Source organism: Rattus norvegicus, chromosome 6 (assembly GCF_036323735.1).
Source record: "Rattus norvegicus strain BN/NHsdMcwi chromosome 6, GRCr8, whole genome shotgun sequence".
NCBI lineage: Eukaryota > Metazoa > Chordata > Mammalia > Rodentia > Muridae > Rattus > Rattus norvegicus.
In genome coordinates, this window is record NC_086024.1 from 104078727 (window position 1) to 104099306 (window position 20580).

A 20580-nucleotide genomic window follows, 5' to 3' on the forward strand; every position below is an offset into this window, starting at 1 on the left:
TTACTGTGCCCACTTACGTGACTAATTAGCACACAGTGTTTTAGAAGCCAGCGACAGAACAAGATTCATGGGAGAGCCCTTATCCAGTCATATACTGCTCAGAAAAGGGACATGGAGTGTTGAAGTGCAGTGAGCAGTTAAGCAGTCTTCCAAGTTAACCCCCTAGCAAGCTCTTTACTCCCAGCACTGCTCTGTGGTGGCCCAAGAGAGGGAATCTGTTTCTATTTATTTGTTTGCTTCTACACAATTTCCTGCATCATCACATTTTTTTTGTGAACCAAGTGTTTGAGGTCGATGCTGCTGATGGAGCCCTTACAGAGTATAAGAATGAGGTTTATCTCCACCAGGAAAACCTTGCACATTTCAATATTTTAAAAATTCCAGATCATTTTGCTGGTAGTTCTCTCTGCTTTTGTGGGGAAAGTTGCTCTGTCTCCATTGGTTTTTAGGAAGAGCCCTTTTTTTAAGTCAGGGGAGCCTTTGAAGACTCTGTCTCCAGCCTATATGACGCTTGTAGTAGCTTCTGTGGCCCTGCTTGGGTTTTAGCGTTTGGCTGTTCAGATGCATACTCAGTGCTCTCAGAGTCTTGAGTACTTTTCTAAGTGTAGCTCTATGATAAGTTATATTTAATTTTCCTTCCCATAGTCATTATTCATAGTTTCATTTTCATTACCTACTATGTGATGTTTATTCATGAAGTATTTGGGAAACCATGTGTTTGAGCTACAATGAATTATAAATTTTCCTTGTTAAAAATGATGTGTGCCCCCAAGTTTCTTGACAGTTTCAAAATAGGAACTTGGATAACATTTCTTTCCTCAGAAGTGTTTTGTAGTCCTTTTACGTGTAGTCCCTTTACGTTCCCAATCTGACTCCATAATATCTCTTTGATGCAAAGGAGTATTATAGTCTGAGGAAGGCTTACTTTGGGTACTGCTGTTGGCATGGTAGGGAACATTAAATATTCAAGTATTTAGAATCCGTTATAGATTAGCACTCCATACATGACTGTGCTGAACTTCTAAACATGGCCTGAAGGATTGAACTCATAGAATTCAGAGAACTAGAAAACCTTACTTTTCTTCCGAATTCCGTCTTGTAAAAAATCATATTTATAAGCAAATACTCTGTGCCAGTCCTTCTTCATCTTCTTTGATGTCTGGCTTATTTTAACAATTTTTACACACTAAGTGGCCTTGTGAGAAATGAAGATTCTACATAGAAGTCGAACAGTAACAGTTACCGAGCTAGGTAATCTGAGGACTTCAGGACTGAAGGGAAGCACAGATACCTTTCAGACCACACATGTAATCTGAGAGATGAAAAGGCTGCTGTTCTGAAGTGTCCCAGCCTCGCCCAGCAGAACTAGCAAATGCAGAATCAAGACAAACCTGGGCTGCCTGGCCGCCCTCTCACTGCTCCTTCTACCACAGCAGTGCTGGGGTCCAGAAACATTTTGAATTTCAGACTTCTTTGGTTTGTGGAATATTTGCATCTGTGGGATTATATGTCATGGGAGTGGAAGGCAAATCTAAATGTGCAATTCACCCGTGTTTCATATGTGCCTCCTTCCCGTGGCCTGGACATAATTACATACAATACCTGTAGCATGCCTGTCAGCCTGTCACAGGAGGTGACATTTTCCACTGGTGGCCTCATCCTGGCCTTCAAAAAGTCTCAGGTTTTGGACTTTAGGATTATGGAAGTTGAGCCTATAGATTTTAGTTCCAATTTCTGTTGTATTTTAGAAATTGCAGCTTACAGGTCCTCTACGTCCTAAAGAAATGCAATGATGTTGGTAACCATTAATTTTAAAATATGTCTTAAGTCTATTAGTTTTGTTGATTTTTTTAAAATGTTAATTTATATTTGGTTTATCCAAAAACTGCAGTATTGCTTTCCAAGTTGGAGAGAAGTTACTGGAGAAGACTCCCTCTTATAGACTGTTAACTACTCTTTTGGAGCTTCCGTGGGCTGTGATTTCTCTGTGGTAGGAGACAGTGCTTAACCACAGCCAGCTCTTCTTGAGACCATAGGAGAAGAGTTGTTCTGCTTCTGGCATATCCCATGAGATGACTAATAGACAGCTTTCAGGGAGACTAGCTCATGACGGACTTCCCACCACACCCTTTGCAGAGTGTCCTTCCCACCCCCTTCTACCCAATCCCAACGTGTCTTGACTAAACTTAGTGAACAAGACCATTGTGTGAATCGGAAGGAAAATGTCTAAAGTATACAAAGTTCTAATGACTTGGTAAAAGCTGTAAGGACTTTCTGAGCTGGAAACTGAATCACTTGTGCCTGTGGCATTATGGAGTGTGCCCAAGTGGGATAATTCTTAAGTGTAACACTGAGGTAATTTTTGCATCAGTCAAGGAAATGGTTTAAGTTCCAAGCATATGAAATGGCAAGCTATAATTGTTCAATTCCAGGGAAGCACGGGTGTGTTTAATTCTCTTCCTTTGTGTCTTATTGTCTTCTTTAGGTAAGCAAAGCCAAGGAAGGCGTGTGCTCATATGAATCTGCCAGCGAGCTTTAAAGTCAGTAAATGCATTTGAACGCCCACATATTATATAACACGCTTCTCTCTTAAATCTATGAAAGTCCTTAGAGCATAAGTCTCGTTCATTTAGAGAGAGAGGTTGCTTGCACATAGTAACAACACAGATGGTGCATAATGATCGTAGAGTGTAGAGAATCAGAAAAGTAGGGATTTATTTTTGCCCTCACTACTGATTTTCGTTTGATATGAGTTGAATAATTTACTTCATTTACTATATCTGCTAAGGTGAGTGGTAATATTTTCAGTGGCCACACAGAGGTGCTGGGAGAATGAAAAATAAATTTTCCCAAAACTCATTATGTTGCCTAGAAGATAGACATATTTAATAAACAGTCGATTTCATTTCCCATCTTGTTTTATATCAATCACCTATCACATAATCAGAAGAGTCTTTAAAAGCATGATCATTTTTTTTACAACGACCCTGTGTAGAGCTTAGAATAATTGCTTGTATTTTCAAATATGGAAACTAAAGCTCCCAGAATATTTGCTTAATTCGGGTTTACAATGAACATCCCTAAGCATAGGTAAAGGTGTTGCAGTTTGATGGAAACACACTGACCGTGAGTTGGGAGTTGTTGAAACGAGCTTTAACATATGGACAACCACGTACACCATCATATGCACTTCATCTATGCTTGACATTTTGTGTGTAAATATTTAGTTTTTTTAATCAGTTCCTGTTTTCATTATGAATTTTGTTTAAAAATTGCTGGGCTCACTTATCTCTTTACTTTTTAAAGTCCAGCAAGAAGTTTGATAAAAGCTTATAAGCAGGGACCTAGAACACAAGTTTTAATTTTTCTTCTTCAGTCTTTACAGTTTACGGTGTTACAACATCACTCCTTTTCAGCACTTTTGGCCCCAGACGTTGTGTTGGAATTGCTTTTCTTTTTTTTTACTCTTGCCCTTGCTTATCACCCTGTCATGTGGTTGTTGACTTTAGATTATCATTTTCCTATCTGGAAATTATAGGGAGTTATTTATTAACCTGATTACTTTATGCTTCAATGGGCTTGTCAGTGGGTGGCCTTGTGAATTATTTCAGCTTTTAGAGGCACAGATTGACCATGCCACCTTATACTCACAGCACAAAGCTACCGACTTCTCCTTTGTAGGACTTGTAATTGAATGGCATTTGAAACATGTAAGAGCTCTCCCCCTGCTTTTTTTTTTTTGTTGTTGTTGTTGTTTTAATAATGCTTAACATGAGTTTTATTTTCTTAGTAGACTTGAATAGTTGAAACTTGTCATTTCATAAGCTCCCAGATAGCACAAATGTTGAACAAGAATTACAGCATACTTGGTGCGATTTATTTCTAGTCATCAAAAGCAATCAATTTTACAGTAGAATTGTAAAACTTCAGAACTAGGTGTAACTAATAATCAGGTATGGGTCTTTCAGTTTATTTAAGAAAAATATGAAGATCAAAAAGGCTAGGTAATTTGTTACCACTGCATTCTTTAGGCCTGGTGAAGTTGGGACTTGAACCTGGGATTCTTCTCTTGTAGCTCAGAATTCTTAATTAGGCTACGTCTCTCATGCCTCTGAATCTTAGACTCCACTTTTGAGCATTGTACAACTTAGGAATGTGATTGTTTTTGCTATTCCTTGCCAAGCTTATTGAAGCCTGAGTCAAAATGAAAGACTAGCTATATTGACTCTATCTTTATCACAGACTTTTAGCATTTTTTAATATATTAAATAATTATCTTAATCAATAAATCCTTCAATCACATCCTGGTTCTATTATTTTACTTATTACCAACTATAAATTTCTCCTTCAGACTTCTGAAATAAATATGGGAATTTGAGGGATATTTTCTAGTTTATTAGGAAGTTGAAGCCAGTTGGAGGTCTGTTATTTTCCTTCACTGTATTGTGCGTTGAGCCCTTACATAATGTGTGTGTGTGTGTGTGTGTGTGTGTGTGTGTGTGTGTGTGTGTGTGTGTGTGTGTGTGATTTGTATGGATTAGCAACTGAAGGGTGTTCTTTGTAGCCCTATTACTTTCATTACTGTGCTTGGTTCTCTCAACTGATGTTTGAGATAGGTATTGAGTAAAGTTTTTTCCCTAAATGTTCAAGTCTAAATCACACAGACCTAAAGTGAAGGAATTAAGTCACTGATCACTTCTCTGATGTGTCTGGGGATAGACCTGACTTGAAACATTAAGCATCATTTCCTCAGGTTCTACTTTCTTCTTTTCCCAGCGTGAAGCTCCAAGCTTAACACTCTATTCTACTAGCTGAGCAGGATGAGCTCCTCCCAAGTGCTCCGGCACCAGGTTGCAGAGTTGAGTCTAACTGGCCCACCATAACTCCAAACCCATCCCTAAGCCAGACACTGAGGCTTCAAGATACACTTACATTACTGTTCAGATATGCTTCTCGTGCTCTACCTTGGCCAAGAGTCTCAGTACCAAAAACAGAAGAAACGTTAACTCTTCTAAAGGAAGAAAGGGTACCATAAACCCCTCCCAAAAGAAGTCCTAGTCTTGGTGATCCCGATCTGTAATCCTAGATAATAGGGAGGCTGAGCTAGAAGTATCTGTTTGTGTACGTTCAACCTGAGCTACAGAGAGTCCAAGGCCAGTGTGGACAACTTATAGAGGCTGTGCCTCAAAGGAAAAATAAAAAGATGGCGGAGGAGTATAGCACAGAGAGCTTTGTCTGGTGTGGTGGCTGGTTTTAATCATCACTTTGGCACAGGTAGAATTCTCTGGGAAAGACTCTCAATCAGGTTGGCCTGTAGGCATCTCTGTAGGGGTTGTCCTGGTTACATTAATTCATGAGGAAACCCCAAATTAAAAGTAGGTGGTACCATAACCTGGGGTTTGGCCTTCAATTCTATAGAGAACGTCGAGAAACAAATGTCTCTCTGCTGTTGACTGTGGATGTGATGTGGCCAGCGTTTTAAGTTCTCACCACCCCTGCTTCCTACTATGGTGGGTGGTGACTTAAATTTTGAGTTAAAATGAACCCTTTCTCCCCTAAGGGGCTCTTTGTCAGGGTATTCCATAGCAGCATCAGAAATGAAAATCGAATAGGTAGTATGTGTGGGACCCCATGCCAGTTCCCAGTACTGTGCATAGGTTAAGGGTTGGTATTCTGGGCTGTCAAAGACAAATAAATACTTGAATGTGATTAATCCCTTCCTCTTCTGCAGAAGTTGGGGACTACATAAACTAATTTCCACAAGGCCACAGAGGCAGTGAGTGGTAGACTGTGAATTTCACTTCCTATCTGACTACATATCAAGCCTTCTCTTTTCCCAATGCTTTGCTGTGTTTAAAGACACTTGAAATAGTGATGATGGCCATTTCTTTACAGCAACGCTTTTCAAGGGAATGGTTCCACCCTAGAGGATGTTTGGTAATATTTGGAGATGATTTGGGCTGTGGTAAGTATGCACAGAGGTGGCAGGCATGCTGGTGGGTCCATACGCTTTCAACATCCTGAAGTGCACAGGTCAGCTGCTCCCAAGAAAACCTTTACCCAGCCCTCAAGGTTCACAGTGCACCTCAAGGTTAAGAAACCCTGCATTTCTTGGACAATTTCCTAGACAGATACCAGGTACCGAAGTTAAATCAGGAACAGATAAACCAGTTAAACAACCCCATAACTCCTAAGGAAATAGAAGCAGTCATTAAAGGTCTCCCAACCAAAAAGAGCCCAGGTCCAGATGGGTTTAGTGCAGAATTCTATCAGACCTTCATAGAAGACCTCATACCAATATTATCCAAACTATTCCACAAAATTGAAACAGATGGAGCACTAACGAATTCCTTCTATGAAGCCACAATTACTCTTATACCTAAACCACACAAAGACCCAACAAAGAAAGAGAACTTCAGACCAATTTCCCTTATGAATATCGACGCAAAAATACTCAATAAAATTCTGGCAAACCGAATCCAAGAGCACATCAAAACAATCATCCACCATGATCAAGTAGGCTTCATCCCAGGCATGCAGGGATGGTTTAATATACGGAAAACCATCAACGTGATCCATTATATAAACAAACTGAAAGAACAAAACCACATGATCATTTCATTAGATGCTGAGAAAGCATTTGACAAAATTCAACACCCCTTCATGATAAAAGTCCTGGAAAGAATAGGAATTCAAGGCCCATACCTAAACATAGTAAAAGCCATATACAGCAAACCAGTTGCTAACATTAAACTAAATGGAGAGAAACTTGAAGCAATCCCACTAAAATCAGGGACTAGACAAGGCTGCCCACTCTCTCCCTACTTATTCAATATAGTTCTTGAAGTTCTAGCCAGAGCAATCAGACAACAAAAGGAGGTCAAGGGGATACAGATCGGAAAAGAAGAAGTCAAAATATCACTATTTGCAGATGATATGATAGTATATTTAAGTGATCCCAAAAATTCCACCAGAGAACTACTAAAGCTGATAAACAACTTCAGCAAAGTGGCTGGGTATAAAATTAACTCAAATAAATCAGTAGCCTTCCTCTACACAAAAGAGAAACAAGCTGAGAAAGAAATTAGGGAAATGACACCCTTCATCATAGACCCAAATAATATAAAGTACCTGGGTGTGACTTTACCAAGCAAGTAAAAGATTTGTACAATAAGAACTTCAAGACACTGAAGAAAGAAATTGAAGAAGACCTCAGAAGATGGAAAGATCTCCCATGCTCATGGATTGGCAGGATTAATATAGTAAAAATGGCCATTTTACCAAAAGCGATCTACAGATTCAATGCAATCCCCATCAAAATACCAATCCAATTCTTCAAAGAGTTAGACAGAACAATTTGCAAATTCATCTGGAATAACAAAAAACCCAGGATAGCTAAAACTATCCTCAACGATAAAAGGACTTCAGGGGGAATCACTGTCCCTGAACTCAAGCAGTATTACAGAGCAATAGTGATAAAAACTGCATGGTATTGGTACAGAGACAGACAGATAGACCAATGGAATAGAATTGAAGACCCAGAAATGAACCCACACACCTATGGTCACTTGATTTTTGACAAAGGAGCCAAAACCATCCAATGGAAAAAAGATAGCATTTTCAGCAAATGGTGCTGGTTCAACTTGAGGTCAACATGTAGAAGAATGCAGATCGATCCATGCTATCACCCTGTACAAAGCTTAAGTCCAAGTGGATCAAGGACCTCCACATCAAACCAGACACACTCAAACTAATAGAAGAAAAACTAGGGAAGCATCTGGAACACATGGGCACTGGAAAAAATTTCCTGAACAAAACACCAATGGCTTATGCTCTAAGATCAAGAATCGACAAATGGGATCTCATAAAACTGCAAAGCTTCTGTAAGGCAAAGGACACTGTGGTTAGGACAAAACGGCAACCAACAGATTGGGAAAAGATCTTTACCAATCCTACAACAGATAGAGGCCTTATATCCAAAATATACAAAGAACTCAAGAAGTTAGACCGCAGGGAGACAACCCTATTAAAAAATGGGGTTCATCGCTTCTCGGCCTTTTGGCTAAGATCAAGTGTAAAAAATGGGGTTCAGAGCTAAACAAACAATTCACAGCTGAGGAATGCCGAATGGCTGAGAAACACCTAAAGAAATGTTCAACATCTTTAGTCATAAGGGAAATACAAATCAAAACAACCCTGAGATTTCACCTCACGCCAGTGAAAATGGCTAAGATCAAAAACTCAGGTGACAGCAAATGCTGGCGAGGATGCGGAGAAAGAGGAACACTCCTCCATTGTTGGTGGGGTTGCAGACTGGTACAACCATTCTGGAAATCAGTCTGGAGGTTCCTCAGAAAATTGGACATTGAACTGCCTGAGGATCCAGCTATACCTCTCTTGGGCATATACCCAAAAGATGCCCCAACATATAAAAAAGACACGTGCTCCACTATGTTCATCGCAGCCTTATTTATAATAGCCAGAAACTGGAAAGAACCCAGATGCCCTTCAACAGAGGAATGGATACAGAAAATGTGGTACATCTACACAATGGAATATTACTCAGCTATCAAAAACAATGACTTTATGAAATTCATAGGCAAATGGTTGGAACTGGAAAATATCATCCTGAGTGAGCTAACCCAATCACAGAAAGACATACATGGTATGCACTCATTGATAAGTGGCTATTAGCCCAAATGCTTGAATTACCCTAGATGCCTAGAACAAATGAAACTCAAGACGGATGATCAAAATGTGAATGCTTCACTCCTTCTTTAAAAGGGGAACAAGAATACCCTTGGCAGGGAATAGGGAGGCAAAGTTTAGAACAGAGGCTGAAGGAACACCCATTCAGAGCCTGCCCCACATGTGGCCCATACATATACAGCCACCCAATTAGACAAGATGGATGAAGCAAAGAAGTGCAGACGGACAGGAGCTGGATGTAGATCGCTCCTGAGAGACACAGCCAGAATACAGCAAATACAGAGGTGAATGCCAGCAGCAAACCACTGAACTGAGAATAGGACCCCCGTTGAAGGAATCAGAGAATGAACTGGAAGAGCTTGAAGGGGCTCGAGACCTCATATGTACAACAATGCCAAGCAACCAGAGCTTCCAGGGACTAAGCCACTACCTAAAGACTATACATGGACTGACCGTGGACTCTGACCCCATAGGTAGCAATGAATATCCTAGTAAGAGCACCAGTGGAAGGGGAAGCCCTGGGTCCTGCTAAGACTGAACCCCCAGTGAACTAGACTATGGGGGGAGGGCGGCAATGGGGGGAGGGTTGGGAGGGGAACACCCATAAGGAAGGGGAGGGGGGAGGGGGATGTTTGCCCGGAAACCAGGAAAGGGAATAACACTCGAATGTATATAAGAAATACTCAAGTTAATTTAAAAAAAAAAGAAAAAAAAGAAATAAAGAAGGTTGGACCTTGAAAAAAAAAAAAAAAGAAACCCTGCATTTCTAGGTTCTATTTCTAGACTAATTGCCATTGACCTAAATTAGAAAAAATGAATTAATACTGAACAAGATTTAAATAATTTTAACATCAAAGTAAAATTAGCCTCATAAATCAGTTTTTTTTTGTTTCCATAGCATCCAGCTTCATGTTGATTCTCACCTAATGAGTAAGTTTAAATAGAGCATAAATTACTTTAAAAATTAATTTATACATGTTAGCTAACTACCCAGAAATATTTTTTATTAAAAAAAATAAGTCATATAAGTTTTCATCAAAATACAAATCTAAGCTCGGATGTGGTGGATCAAGCCTATAATCCCAGCATTTAGGAGACAGGAGAATTACTGTTAATTATAGTGAATTCAAGACCAGCCTGGGCTATCGAATGAGAAGAATGAGATTTTTGTCTTAATGTGGTAAGACAGGTAATATCCTACATCTGGGGGGGGGGGGGAGGAAATTAACAATTATTTTAAAAACTCTTGGCCAAAGCAGTTTTAAAATTTTGATGACAATAAAGGATTTTTGTATGCTAGACAATGGTCAGAGTGTTTCTTGCTACCAACCAGTGCTTTGTGATGTGTCATGAGTCTATGAGCTAAAGGTAGCCATGTAAGAGGAGGTGCCGTGTGGAAGACTGATGGGGACAGAGTGAATGTCATGCATTCTAGCTCTTCAGAAAAATCAGCCTCTGTAGAGGAATTTAAATCTAGAACATGACTGCTCTGGTAAGAACTCACAACCAAAGACCTTCTAGGTCTGTGTGATCTGGCTGGGGTGCAGACATGCCTCTAATCCCAGGAGACAAGCAGGCCTGAGTTCAAGGCCAGCCTGGTCTACTGCAAGTTTCAGGTAATGAAAAGCATAGGTCGAGGGGTTGGTGGCACAGCCTTTAATCTCAGCGCTCAGTTCTGGTCTGTCAGCTCATGGAGTTCAGGAGCCAAAAGATTAGAACAGATTGCTAGAGTTGGTTTGAGGCCAAACAGGGCAAATCAGTGAGAAGTTTGAGTCAGGCAGCTTGAAGAGGAGTTTTGAGCCAGAGCAGCTGAGTTGAACCAACCAGGACTCAGAAAGAACTGGAAAGGTGAGCATATTCAGTAGTGAGTCTCAGAGGCTGAAAATGTTGTAGGCCTGGATAAGATTTTACAGAGGCTGGAAGCTTCCAGGACTAGGCCCATGTTAGCAGACTGAGGACTATTCCACCAGGAGAATAAAAGGTACTTTTACCCAACCTTCTTGTTTAGTGACATGAAAATAGTTGAAACCCTTTGCCTCCTTGATTCTTGAGTTGAGCAGATATATCTGAATGAAACCTAGGAGGACTATCTATAGTCATCCCACAGCTAGTTTTCCAATAAATAGTTGAAATGATACCACAGATGGGTTCACATAAGAACATTTCCACAGTCCAGTAACTCAAAGTTATTGTTGGAGTTTGATTTGAGGATTAGCATTTTCTATTTCTGCCAGTTTTATACAAATAATTTCTTAGTGCTACATTCTAAATCCTCATGGCTGCTCCTGTTTAGAATTATTAATGTATTCCGTTTGGCTCCTTCTTGTCCCTGTTGGGCCCTATCCTGAGCAACTAACATTCTCTCAGCTTTTGACCAGTAATTCTGACTTCCCTTGCTATTTCACATGGCTGAGTCTCCTCCCACTTCTCCCCCACCCCATACTCTAAGCCGTCCGCCCCCGCCCCCATGGTGTGGCCTCACTGAGTCACCTGACTGCACTGCTTAATTCCAGAATGCTCCTTGTTTTTCTGTTTATTCTGGTTTTTTCTTTGGCCTCTCATCGCTCCTCAGTATTAAATTCCCTTCCTGTCTATTATTCCTTCCTTCTTCTGTTTCTCAGCCCCTAGTTACTGGCTCCTTATCCTTAGACTTCCCAGCTTCTTAGCTCATGTCCTCATCTACTAAGGGATCTGATGTCCACCCACGTAGCGTGTGTTAGAAGGCCCGTGTGTTTGGAGAGACCATCTATTCACTCCTAATAGAATCCAGTTTGCAGTTTCCTTAGAAACAGGGCAGCTGCTGATCTTCAGATTACCCACGCTTCTCATACACACCCCTTTGTTGCATTAGGAGGAGCAACATTTATCTGTAAAACATGTCAGAAAAGTACCTTAATAAACGGTGTAAGTTAAAATAGCACTATTTATTATTGACAGGCACTTACTATTTTCTTTGAGAAAAAAAAAGGCCTTGAAGAGCTGACATTTTTTTTAAAGTTTTTTTTTTAATTTAATTTATTTTACTTATTCACTTTACATCCCTCTCACTGCCCCACTCCGGGTCACCCTCCCTCTACCCCCAACGCACAATTCCTTTTTCCTCTGAGCAGGTGCCTCCCTTGGGTATCCCTCCAACCCTAGCACTTCAAGTCTCTGTGAGGCTAGGCACTTTCTCCCCACTGAAGTCGGACAAGGTAGAGAAGAACATATCCCACATACAGGCAACAGCCTTTGGGACCCCCCCACACACCTGCCCAATTCCAATTTTCGGGACCCACCTGACGTTCAAGCTGCTACATGTGTGTGGGAGGCCTAGGTCAAACCTGCGCATGCTCTTTGGGTGGTGGTTGCGAGAAGAGGTGGCATTTCTTAATCTCTGATTCACACACACTTTCCTGGCGCTGTCAGAAGTCAGCCCTTAGTCCAGCATTTCAGTGCAGCTTTTACGGGGCACAGATATGAGAGTCACCTGACAACAAGTGACTCGTTTAGGATTTCAGCAAGCTAATTGCAAAGGCCTTGAGTTTCTGCCTCTTGATCCCTGCCGCATGAATACAAAAGCATGTATTACGTATTGCTTATTTCTATGAATGCCCCGGGGCATTTCCTTTGCTTTAATGAAATTGTGAAAATTATTGCCCAGTCAAGGAATTGTTAAATAGAAAACAAATAAAGTAGGCCTGAGGTACCTAGTTTATTACTGTTTTTCCATCTGACCAGTGATGGCAATTGTTGGTTCCTGGGCTTCTTGGACCTTGAACACTATACTCATGTTAGTCTACACAGTGAAGTTCCTTGAAGTCCTTGAAAAACCACAAAAACAAAATTTAAAAGTACAAAATGTTATTATTGATTAACTCACACTGACCCTTGTTTGTTTACAAAGTTCCAGGACTCTATGGGGCAGGGAATTCCCGGTGGTGAGTTTGTAAGCTTCCTGTGGGAACCAGCCTGTCTTGGCCACACACTTTAGATTTCTGACACTGTCTTTCTGTTGGGTTGAGGAGGGGCAGCAGTGTGTGGAAATGCTCTTGGTACTGCCAGCAGGCTGCTTGGGAATGAAAAGTGCATTCCAGTAGTATGTTAGGGGGAGGTTAGCTGGTCAGGAAATATAACCCTTACCAAAGGTAATGGTTCCCACTAGCATTTTCACTAACGAGTACCAGATGTGAGTAGTTAATTATTCTCAGAGCTGATAAGTACCTGTCAGCCAAGGCTAATTTTATTTTCAATAAACAGTGACCAAAGGTCCTAGCTGTTCATGTGATAGGATAGGGCCTGTTTGCACTTATCTATTAATAAATGCACAACACTCCTTCTCCTCTCGTTCTCCCTTCCCAGGGCCAGATAAAACACTTCAGACACTCAGAGTATTTGTCTCAGTAAATCAGACAAAGTAGACAAATCTGGTGATTAACTTGGTAAACAGAGAGTGGCTAAGTGTTACCTTTGGAGTTTAAGCCAATGCCAAATAAATAATATTAATCACATGGCATTTTCAATAACCTTTATGAAGTAAGACAGAGAGGATTTTCCACCCTTTTTTTTAACCACCAGATAAGTGTATCTCTTAAGTGTTTTCAGATGTCATTTTGTAGGGAGATTGTGAAAATCACTTTAAAATGAGATTTAGTCTTATGTACCATGAATAACCCATTGGGAACGTTATATCAGTTAGCATTGTGTGTAAACCTGGAAACCTTATGATCTGTTCCAGAAGGAAGACTTCCCCGGGGCATGTAACCTTTCCTATAGAGAGAGAGATAATAGCCTTCTAAAGATTTGATTTGGATGGAACCCTGAGAAAAGAGTTTCCTTTTATACTGGTAAGAGGGGTAGGTAACAGAAATTCATTCCTGTCTAGATTCTCCTCTTTGAGGCAAAGGATTCTCTTGACTATTGAACTGTTTATTTTGTGATGTCCATGCTTGTCTGGTGAGAGCCTGTGAGAAATGGGCTGCTTACTTCATACTAGGTAACACAGCACTATTACATCAAAGAATTGTCATTCAGTCCCAGCCTGGACTAAATTTTCCTGGTGACCCACTACCTTTATTTCTGGTCACCTTTTCTATCATTAGACTTTCCTCTTTGGTCAAAATCTACATGCTCTACCAAAGGTAGTGTCTTTTGCATTGACTTTGTATTTGCAAGGAGCCTATGTAATTCTTTTTAGTTTCCCATTTATATGTAATAATAATTACAAATAATGTAATTTACTAAACATTGAATATAAAAAATAGCTGGCCTGCCTTAGAGAAAAATGCCTTATCTGCACGCCTCCATTTAGAACAATTTCCCTTAGTACCTTATTCCATAAGAGTGTTCTGGCAAAGTGCCATGATTATAGTGCCAGGTACCCAGGGGTAACATCACTGATGGTTCACATTAAAATGTGGAGGAGACACAGTGGAAACCTAGAGTTGGGGATGTGTGTTATGTTTGCCATTTCTTTAATGACCTGCTGGGAGGCCAGGTGCATTTCTAGTACTCCTTTGATGTTTTCGTTTCTGTAGCTGTACAGAAAAGTCACAAGTTCTATCCATTTACCTACCTGGCAGGTATGTCCTTAACGCTAATGAGAGAAAACAGCAAGTTCTTGTAGCTCGAAGGGCGAAAACTATTACTACTCCTCTTGTTTAGTTGTTTGGGAGTGAGTTTTTCTCCCATACTACTTATTATTTTCTATTACACTTACTAATATTTCTTATAATTTTATATTATATTTACTTATTTTCATGTCTTGCTGTGTAACCCAAACCCTGCCTTCTAAGTAGCTGAGACTCTATTTAAATTAGAACCAGCTTGTAGTACTGGAGGAGCTCTTTTGCTCTCTATGCTGCCTCTTCTCTTAAGATCCTTTTAGCTATAAATCTGGCTGCATCTTTGAAGTATCTTTGCTTATAGATGATTGAATAGACTAAAGTGATAAGGGGAAACTTAAAAATATTATAAAACTCATAAGGCCAATGAGCAGTAATCTGTGACTGATCCCCACATCCATGTTTCTAGTCCAGAACTTTTTCCTGGTCTGCAGACCTATAAATCCAACTAGCCAGGCAACTCCTCTATTTGAATGTGCTATAATAATTTCTAGAGTCTCATATAAATGTAATATCCTGTTTCTGAATTAATTTTTTCTCTCGAATGGGAATCACCACCCACCCTCTCTCTCAAGGTGGCCAAGCCTCACTATAGTCTCTTAATGGCTGTACCTTTGACCACCTTAATGTTTTATGTCCCTCCTGTCCATTCGTGTTATGACCTTCATCAGGTTGCGCTGGTATCTTCCTGCTACCCATCTTATTCCATTGCCACCCCCGTGTTACATTCAGGTTCTCTTTTCCAAAATGCACAAATACTATCCTGATGTAAGGCCTGCGATGGCTCCTTGTGAGCTAGGAGATGAGATTACACTTGCTTTGGTTATTGGGATCCTAATGATTTTCACCTTGTGTCGCGCTTGCCTCTTCTTGGAGCCCTTGTCGTCGTCTGTAAACCCTGCTTTCTTTCTACATGGTTCTTTAATTGACTTACTTAATTAAAACACTTACTTAATTAAAAAAATTTTTTTGACATGAAAGCTTTTGTGACCGAAGTAAAGTTGATTACTACATCTTTGATTCCCATCGTACAGTGTGTATTCTTCTCTCAAAGTTACTGTAAAACCACTGCACTTGCATTTTTCTCTCCCTAATCCATTGCCCGAGGGAATACATCTCGTACACTTTTGCATTTCCATGCTGAGATCCGCGGTTGAGACAGGAACTGGAGGTGCTTGATGAGTAAATGGACACATGGAATAAAATCTGCAAAGTGACTTCCTGCTCAGATCCACTCCTTTCCAGTGCCGGATTGAAATGGTTTAAGAATTCAGATTAGGATTTGATGAATGGGTAGACTAGGTGTTTACTTAATTGATATGATTGCAGGGCCAGTAGGAAGGTTTCTAATCCCAGTACCCACCCATAGACTTCACAGTTTGTTTTGTGTGCTTTGTGACACTACCAAGTCTCTGTGTCAGCATGTCAGGTCATCTCTTTGTTAGAGAACTTCCTAATTTTCAGTGGCTCAAAACCAACTGATTGCCAAAGTTTGGGGAGTTAGGGAGAGAAAAGGACTGGAGTGTGAGATGTGTTCTCTCCCAGGATATAAAAGTTCACTTTAGCTCTTGTTCAGTTCAGTTCAGATTCAGTACCTTTCTGAGCCCAAACTTCTGTTATACCTGGTGTCTTTGAGTTTACAACTTCTTTAGGTCTATTTTTCCAGAAGCCAAATAGCTAAGATTATGTGGTACAAAACATTTAAACTTGTGAAGTGTACACAGGACTTGAACCCAAGGAGACAAGAAAGTCTTTCTGCAAAAGGAATTGTACAAAACTCGGAAGTACAAAACTGGTGAGAAAAAGAAGAATAACAAGGTAAAGAGGAAATTACAAATAACCAGGTTGACTTAGAGTGAAGCAAACCAGAGACGCGCATTGAAGGAAAAGGAAAGCTAGAAACAGAATCTAGGACCTTCAAAGACAAAACAAGCTTCAAGTTCCTCGCCCCTGGAGGTGTTCAAGTGCCAAGGCACATGCTCAACTCTTCCACTAAAAGTTGCCTGATAGACTCTAAGTGCCTGGGTCACCAATGGGCCTTAAAGGGTGAGGAAATCTGAGGTGCTATGACTTTGACATTGTGCAGTATTTTGCAGTTGAAGTCTTGAAAGAACAGAGATGTCATGTGTACATAATGCAAGCTTACAGATTCTAAGGCTAGATTCTGAAGCTTGGTTCACCTGTTAATGTGTACACGCTCTCAGTGAGCTGGTTTTCTAAGAATGTGAGCACTCACAAGTGCCAGCTCTGATTTTAGTCACTAGATGTTATTTAGAGCACAAATGCCATCACTAACATGGGCCAGCCAGTGTGGTACAGAAGCAGAGACCCTTGGATGAAAAGAATCCAAAGGAATTACCACTTGTCCCCGGAACTTTATTGCACTTAATAAAATCTCCTCTCTATTGGAATTTTATTCCGTCTTGTTGGGAGCAAACTACAAGACAGGACTTTGGTTCATTACCCAGCATGCCTCTCAGCCGTGCAGAAGCTGGTCATGCTTTCAATGGCGATATGAATAATGATTTAGAAGCTATTTTTTGCTGCTCTGACCCCTACCAAACCCTCCCAGGGCTAAGTACTTTTCTCCTTTCTCAGACTGGGAGGAACAGTGTTTGAATTGATCTCAGATACAAATTTCTCTCCTTCAGACTGTTTGCCTGGGCCTTAGAAATGTGGCATGGTTACATAAGCACTCTGGAATGTAGATTAAACAGCATTCAATTTGAAAATCTAATCACATCATCTAAATATCATTAAGTTATAATGGGCTGATTGATAGAGACCAAAGCCGTTTTAGCCTGGTGCTGCATGCCTTTCACTCAGCCAGCCTTTTCAAACCAAGATGTTGATAAAGGGGTCTATAAATCTTAATAGTTGGAGACAGTTTAAAAGCATAGTTCATTGGGTAAGGTCACACCCACTTAAGTGACCTATTTTGTATACTTTTCAAAAATAGGTTAATTAACTTAATAGAAATAATAGGTCTCTGGTATTGATGTGCAATTACTACAAAAACAGGGTTTTTTTTTCTTTCTTTCTTTTTCCTTTCCAAGAAAACACGGTGTTCATGAAATTGAGGGCATAATCGCTATGACAAAAACCAGGTTTAGCAAGGAGGGTTGTGTTTGGCAAATACATTTCAGACTTACCCTTTAACATCTACCTTTATTCCAGGTCTTGGGACACGGGCACACATCTACCAGAGCATTCTGTTCCTGGCACTCTCCTATCACCGTTTTTAGGAGGGATTACTTTAGCTGCTGTTATTCCCCTAATCGCTGTAACACAGTTTATTTAGCTCTTGGCCCTGGCCTCAGCAGGCATAGAGTGCAGTAAATGCTGACCTCTTTCCTTTTTATACCAAGAGCATTTTCTTCATTGTTCCAGCACATGGTTCGTGTGCTAGCATAGTTTCAGGGAAGGATGCAGTGGAAAGGCAAAGGATGCCGGTCCAGAGTCCTGCTGGGACAGGCTGCAGCTTCCTCGTGTATCCTGCTTTGTTTTGATGTTGTTGTTGTTGTTGTTGTTGTTGTTGTTGTTGTTGTTTGGTTTGCTGTTTTTATTGTTATTATTTGGTACTCAAGTCATTCTCCCAAAGTATCTTATATTTTCCTTAGGCAGGACTATTATAACCTTTCTTTTCTTTTCTTTTCTTTTCTTTTCTTTTCTTTTCTTTTCTTTTCTTTTCTATTTCAGATCCTATTACAGATGGTTGTGAGCCACCATGTGGTTGCTAGGATTTGAACTCAGGACCTCTGGAAGAGCAGCCAGTGCTCTTAACCACTGAGCTATCTCTCTAGCTCTATAAGTTTTATTTTTCTATTACTGGCTACTAAAATTGTGTCATTTGATTTTTCTGTTCGTCTGTTCCTTAGATATAAAACCTTAATGTTTTATGTCTTATGCAAAGGGATGCTTATTATATCATTCTTTAGAACTTTTAAGTGCATTTATATTACAATTTCATGTTTAGAAAAGCTAAATCCCAGCCAGAGACAGTGGCAAAATGTGTGGTCTTTAATAGGGAAACTCTGTCTTAGAAAAGAAAAAAGGAGGAATGATGGGCTAGAGAAAAAAGATAAAGAAAAGAAAAAAATATCTCTCCAACTCTCAGTCTGATACATGTATCACACACAACTAAATACATGTTGCTAAGTCCAGGTGTATTATGTTTCCCTGTGGCCTAGGTGTCTTGAGGAACAATAGTGCTATTCATTCAAGAAAGACACTTACAATGTAGTTGTGATAGATACATTTTTAATTAATGGATTTATTTTTAACAAATTGGAGTGTTTTGCAGTAGAAACTCTCTGTGGACTCCTTGGTCATCTTACAGCAATCCCAACACTCGGTTGTGCTTTTCCTACCAGTCCAACCTTTTCTTTCAAGGAATACAACACTTTTAGTTATTCTTTGGCAAATTTATACAAGCACACAATGTATTTCTACTCCTTCCCATAACTCCTCTAAGATACACTCCCAATCCGCTGTGTATCCTCTTTTTAAAAAATAACTCACCAAGCCCAATTTGGGCTGCCCATTTACTCATGTGTGTAGCCAGAATATGGTTGACTTATCAGGAGTCACAGGAGAAACTGAATCTCTACCTCCAGAAACCATAAACTTCCGTAGCTCCTCAATTAGAGGTAGGGAGTGCAACAGTCTCCTCCCACTTCATGCCAGAGTGTTGATTGGCTTGATCTGCTGCTGGTCTTGTTCAGGTAGCCATAGCTGTTTTGAGTTCATGAGTGTAGTGGCCCTGCTGTGTCCAGAAGAGACTATTTCACTCTATCCTCTCAGATCTCCGACTCTTGCAGTCTTTCTGCCTCTCTTGTGTGGTGGTCGCAAGAGCCCCATGTGTGGCTGAGCCCTCCACTGGCATTCATTCTCTTCATGGAAATTGCGAGTTTCTGCATTAGCCACTATCCATTGCATAAAGAAGCTTCTCTGATGAGGGCTGACAACCAAGAACAAATGTTGAGAGCAATTTGATATTATGATTATTTTGCAAATTAATAATTGCCGGTTCGCCCCTGAGGTTTATGAGTTCCCCAACCATGAGTTCTTTGGCCAGCTTTACAGTACCAGGGGTGCATTCCGTCCTGTAGAGTGGGCCTTAAATCCAATCGGAAAGCTACTTCGATAACATTTATGCCTCTCTAGTATCATTCATGGGCACAATTTATCATGCCTGCTCTTATTGTAGCTCACAGACTTAACAGCTGAGAAAAACTGTTGGCGGCTTTTCTCCCTTATTAGTCTGTGTAACACCTTTTGCTAGAGCCCAACATTTTCTAAATGAAACAAATCTTATATATATATGTGTGTATATAAATGTATGTTTGCAAAAAAATCACAAATTATATTGTTCTATAGAATCTTAGCTGTGGTGGAAGAGCCTTTAAAAATCCCCCTGCCTTGGCTGGTTCTTCACTGGGGAGACAGGAAGAGACCTTTTCAACAGGACCGTAATGATGCTGTGATGCAGACAGATAAGACTTGGTTTTGTGTTGGATGATAGAACGGTTCACTCTTTGGTACCAGGGGTTGGGATTAAAAAGGACCAATTCAACTAGAATTTACTCTGTTCTTTTATTCCTATGTCTGTGAGGTGGTTTTCCCTTGAAAGCATCCCCACCCCCCTGAGTTTAGCAGCATCCCTTGTTTGAAAGCAAAGACCTTGTTTCCTGTTTACTTGTATCCTCTAATTTGCCCAGTATAGGGTCCAATTCAGAGCAGACATTCATTAAGAACATTTCAGTTAATTAACTACAAAGTATCTGGCTTGAGCTAGGGAGAGGATGACAGATTAGAGGAAGTACTGACACACAGGGATATTTTCCCTATTAGTAATTTTTTCCTAATACTAATAGTACTATCCGTTTCTTATAGAAAGTGTGGAAGAACAAAAGTTTAAAACAAAATCACATGTCTACTTCTTGAATGGCCCTAGGACACCTGAATAAGTTGTACAAAAATGTTTTTAGCATTATTCAGAATGTCGAAAGATGTTGAAACAACCTAAATGTCCATCAATGGTAAATGAATCAACAAAATATGGCACACGCGTGCAATGCCGTGTTGTTCAACAATAGAAAGAAAGGAATTATGGGTACATGGTCTAATATGGATGCATCTTGAAAACAAAGTTTATATGATGTCAAGGAAATCTGTCGAGCAAAACTGAGGTTGGTAGTTGCTTCGTACTCAGGGAAGGGACCTATGGGCAATAGCGAGAACACATAGGCCCTCTCTCCTTGTGCTT

The 20580-nt window shown here is 40.2% G+C and overlaps 1 protein-coding gene across 10 annotated transcripts in view; it reads left to right on the plus strand.

Moving 5' to 3' along the window:
• Positions 1-20580, plus strand: part of Rad51b (RAD51 paralog B) — a 544534-nt gene that overhangs the window by 249337 nt on the left and 274617 nt on the right. The gene's annotated exons all lie outside the window — the stretch shown is intronic.